A 5,561-nucleotide genomic window follows, 5' to 3' on the forward strand; every position below is an offset into this window, starting at 1 on the left:
TTCCTCGGCTCTGGTGTACAGCGTAGACACTGGAGTCCTGTTGGTGGGCACCAAGGGCCAGGCCTCTCCAAGTACTTAGGCTCCCGGTTTCACCAGGGGGTTCTCAAGGCTCCAAGGTCAGGAGAGAGAAACTGGTGACTCTGGCTGGATGCCCCCAACTAGCCATAATTTGCCAGTGAGCTGTGGGCTGCCTCTCTTTGTTCTGAACAAGAGTGCGTAAGTCTCATAAGCTCCTCCCTGGGGTATCTCATAACCAGAATACAGAAACCAGGCAGAAAAATGTCACAGGAAGCTAGCAAAAGAAAGAAAAAAATAAAAAGTCTTCTCTAACTTACCTAAGTTTAAACTTTAAAACCCATGTAAAAGTTCAGAGACTCAGCTCCACAAAACTGTCCTTTGACCACCACATAAATGCCCTGACTTGTGTGTGCCTTCACATACACATCATATAAACACAATAATAATAAATAAAAATAACAGAACGGACTTTCACTTAGGGTTTCATTACTGTGAAGAGACACCGTGACCAAGGCAACTCTTAAAAAGAAAACATTTCACTGAGGCTGGCTTACAGTTTTAGAGGTTCAGTCCACTGTCATCATCATGGGGAGCATGGCCTCATTTAAGCAGACTTGGTGCTAAAGACCCAAGAGTTCTACATCTTGGTTTGAAGGCAGCAGTAGGAGACTGTCTTGTGCAGGCAGCCGAGAAGAGGGTCTGTACCACACTGGCCAGACTTGAGTACATGTGAGACTCAAAGCCCGGCTTCCACAGTGACACACTCTAACAAGACTACATCTCCTCCAATTAGGCCACACCTCCTAATAGGGTTACTTCTCATAGGCCAAGTATAGTCAAAACAACACAGACTTGGAACATATCTCACTGGTAGTGTACTTGTCCAATATACATGAAGCCCTGGGTTCAGTCACCAAAATGTCACCACAAAAACAGAGAAGGGGTGGCAAAGAAATGGCTCGGGAGCATGCAGTTGTCTTACAAAGGATTCAAATTCGGTTCCCAGTATCTACGTTAAGTTGTTCACAACCATCTGTAACTCTAGCCCCAGGGTTATCTGACCCCTCTAGCTTCTGCTTGAAACACATATACACACACACACACACACACACACACACACACACACACACACTTTTAAAGAGAAAACTGTTAGAAAAGTTGTCTGTGTGGTATGTGAGTGTGTATGTATAAAACCGTACATAGGGAATTGACTTGTTTGCGAAGTGTGGAAGTCCATTTCATTTTTCCATTTCAGTCTCAGCTCTTGTTCTTACTAAATTCTATTTCAACTCCATCTTTAGAAACATTTTGAAGCTTACTGAATCGTTCAGATCTGAAGAATTGAAGCTTTAAGTCTAAAACTAAGTTTGTGACTCTAGGATCAGCAGGTGAGCAGGCGAGAGGTCTCCTTAGTACAGACAGCATATTTCCTCTCCAAGCACACCATGTAAAGAAAAGCAGAAAGTTTACACGTGAGGAATGAACTCTTCCGAGTATATACCTATAGCTATACAATATATGACCATACAGTCGGCTTCATGCCCCGCCTGCTGGGTCTCATTTCTGGCTGTGCTATTTCTTCAGCTCATACCCAGGTGAATCATTTGACCTCGTAGACCATTTGCCTGTCGAATTGGGGACATGGGTATCACAGGGGTGTGTTGATAAATTAATTAGCATTTCGTGTTTCAATTAAGATCCTCAAGCAGTTTGCCTTAGTTAGAATTTTACTACCATGAACAGATACCATGACCAAGGCAAGTCTTATAAATAACAACCTTTAATCGGAGCTGGCTGACAGGTTCAGAGATTCAGTCTATTGTCATCAAGGCGGGAGCATGGCAGCATCCAGGCAGGCATGGTGCAGGAGGAGCTGAGAGTTCTACATCTTCATCTGAGGCTGCTAGTAGAAGACTCGATTGTAGGCAGCTAGGATGAGGGTATTTAAGCTCATCCTCACAGTGACACACCTACTCCAACAATGGCACACCTCTTAGTAATGCCACTCTGCGGACTAAGCAGATACAAACCAACACAATTTAGGAAGTAAATACATCACTTTTAGGAAGTACTTCAAGTAATATAGTGCATGCAAGAATGGCTTTCTTTTCTAGCAACAATTGTCTATCTGCAGTGAAATATTAGCAGGTTACAAAGACTCCCTCAGGTTTAGGCTGTAAATTAAGTAGCTTTAATTTGTAATTTGTAACCAGCAAAGAAAAAAAAGTCTTATTTAAAAATAAAAAAATATATTGATGATATTGGAAATCTCTAATCCAAAGGAAATCTCTTAATACATTTTATAATGTTTAATTTTTAGCTGATGATGATAGTGGTCGTGTTGATGATGATGATGATGATGATAATGATGTTGATGATGATGTTGATGATGTTGATGATGTTGATGAGGATGATGATGGTGGTGGTGGTGATGTTGATGAGAGCACACACGTGTCACAGCACACACGAGGAAGTCAGAGGGCAACCCTCAGGAGTTAGTTCTTTCTCGAACAGGAACTGGGGATGGAACTCAGAGAGTCAGGCTTGCACAGTTCCCACTGAGCCACCACACCAGCCCTGTTTTACAACGATTTCATTCTAGCCTTGAAGCCCAGAGCCATTTGTTCACCTAAGCAATGGTGCTTCCCACCCGCCTTTGAGAGCAGCACTTCAGTGCATTAGCCTGTCGATTCTGCGTGTGAATGTGCAGTCAGACGACAGCTTGTAGGGATCAGCCCCATCTTCCCGCCATGGGGGTTGCCCGGATTGAGTGCTGACAGGTCTCACTAGCAAGCACTTGCCTACCTGCCGAGCTATCCGCAAGCACCTAGAACTGTCATTTTACAGGTGAGCTTGAGAAACAGAACAAAGAATTAAATCCCAGCCACCCATTCTCTTTCTACGACCTCGAATAGGGAGCGATCTCTAAGAGGTAGTTACACCTTAAGCTGCCCTAGGGGCACAGGTAAGATTTTCTTCTGCTTATCCCAATCATCTCTCTAAACTTGCAAATTAAAGCAAGGATTTTTAATGGAATCTCAGTTATATCTTTGGGAACTTTAAGAGATTGCCCAAATAATGAGTCGATAGACATTTGGAGGGACACATATAGAAAATAATTTTTAATTACTTAACTTTTTATTAATTCTTTGTGAATTTCACGTCATGCACTCCAATCCCAACCATGTCCCTGACCCTTCATACCTGCCCTCTGCCCTTGTAACCTCCCACACTCCAAAGGAAAAACTCTTACGTGGAAGCTGTAGTGTGTCTCAGTCTTTCCCACAGTCGGCCCTTTTGTCCACAGTTCCTTGCAAATGTTCACTGCAGTGAGTCCTGGTCTGGTCTGAGGCCTCTGTCTTCTGTCACACCATCAGTACTGGATCCTCACTGGGACTCCTCTTGGACGTCCTGTTGTTGCCCTGAATCATAGAGATCCCGTAGCTTTGTCCGGCCCTTTCACTTGCCCCAGCAATTCCCTGGTGGGGTAGATACTGGGGCGCGTTAACTCAAAGTCCTCGATCTTGGCCTCGGTAGTACCCGAGCGGCTCAGCCTCCTGCATCCACGCCACCAGGGTGGGCTCTCCACCTGGGCTGCTTATCCAATGCCACAGTCGGCAAATGGCTGAAGCACCTCTCCCATGCTCATTCCCTCGGGGTCGGCTCACCTTCAGCCCTCACAATCAGGGCAGGCTCTACTATGCTCTCGCACCTACAGGACCAGCTCTCCCATGATGCCCAGACAAAGGATGGGGCCAGCTCTGCACAGCCCTCAGACACCAACATGGTGCCCGTGGCACCTTAGACCAGGGACGTCCACCTGAGTGGTAAGAGCCCCCGACTGCTGCCGGGCCATGGAACTAGACATGGCCCCAGGTGGCAGCCCAGACCAGAGACATCCACCAGGGTAAATTCAGACCCCCACTGCTGTAGGGTCATGGCCTCAGATGTGGCTCCATGAGGAAGTGTAAGCTACAACCTCACCATGTCTCCAGGAGGCATCACCAGCTACTCACATCAGGCTGTTCGTACATTGCGCACGCAGCCTTCTGCTTCTCTTCCTTTTCCATCTCTCCACCACTTACCTGTTTATGTTAGTGGTGCTTGGGGCCTCTCGGTGTCTGGAGTTATCTGAGGGGTGGTCTTAGGAACACGATACCCCACCCATGACAAATAGTAGCAGGCAAGGGTCTTCCTGTGCATAATCTGCCTACCTAGGCTTGTGTGGCATTGACCAAAGGTCACCCCTAACTTGCTCCCAACCAAAGCCTGTGTAGACTTACGTTAAGTGGATACAGGATTGGACATGAGAGAGCCAGGCATAGAAAGGTCTAGGAAGGCAGAAGAGGAGGAGAGAAGGAAGAGACTGAAAGGAACAGAGATGGAGGCAAATGTATATATTTCTCTTGGTGCATCTATAGCTTGATGAGGGTATTATTTCTAAGGGTTTCTATAGATCTTTTTATTTCATATAGAAAGGCAGTTTGTGTTTGTCCATTGGTTGTAAGCTTATTGTGTAGAGGGTTTGTGGGTTGAGAATTTAATATATAAACCTACTGGATAAGCTGCCAGGTTTTGGAGTCATGTTTGTGCCGAGCAGTGAAGGAAAGGAACAAACCGGGCAGTCATATCCACCGGGGACAGAAGCCACAGGGCGGAGTGAACCACCTGGGAAGGGAACCTCAGGGAACCTCGTGGAGAGGGCGGCTTGTGGACCATGTGACAGTCTGTTTGCTCAGCTCCACACTGGAGCAGCGTCTATGGAGTAAGACTTAGAGGGCTGATAAAAGGTTAAGCCATCTTTTTAAATATTTATTGAAACAGCTCTGGACCTAGGGGAGAGGGTCATCTGTAAAATAATTTTCAAGGGCCTGTCAGGTAAAAACACTTACCACAAAAACCTGACTGCCTGAGTTGGATCCCAGGAATCACGGCAGCAGAGGAGAACCAACTCCAAGTCGTCTCGGGACCTCCCCGTGTACACTAGGCACACGTACACCCTCACAGGTACATGTGATGGTATAAAGTTTATGTTTACAAAAGTTTTTTAAAAGAAAAAATCAGAGCCAAAGAGATGGCTCAACAGGTAAGAATATTTGCAGCTCTTGCAGGGACCCAGGTTCGATTTCAAGCAAACATCAGGCAGCTCCAACACCCTCTTCCGGCCTACACAGGCCTTGAATTCGTGCAGTGATCATACAGGCTGATATGTAAATAGAAATAAATGAATGGATCATTTTAAAGTTAAAAAACTGTCTTTTTAAAATATTTTGTGTACTTTCTTTAATAAAAAAAGGACATGTTCCTTGGTAACAATTGACTTAGTGAGCCAATGAAATGCTCAGTGAGTAAGGAGCTTGCTCCCAAGTCTGATAATCAGAGTTGGATCCTTATAACCACATAGTTAAGGAGCAAACTGAGTCTTGCAGGTTATTCTCTGACATTCACATGGATGCTGTGGTATGCATGGCCCCATACATATATATATAAATATATAAATTAAATTTTATTATGTTAAAAATAAATAGAAAAATTCTTGCTCC

Source organism: Micromys minutus, assembly GCF_963924665.1.
Source record: "Micromys minutus genome assembly, chromosome: 1".
NCBI lineage: Eukaryota > Metazoa > Chordata > Mammalia > Rodentia > Muridae > Micromys > Micromys minutus.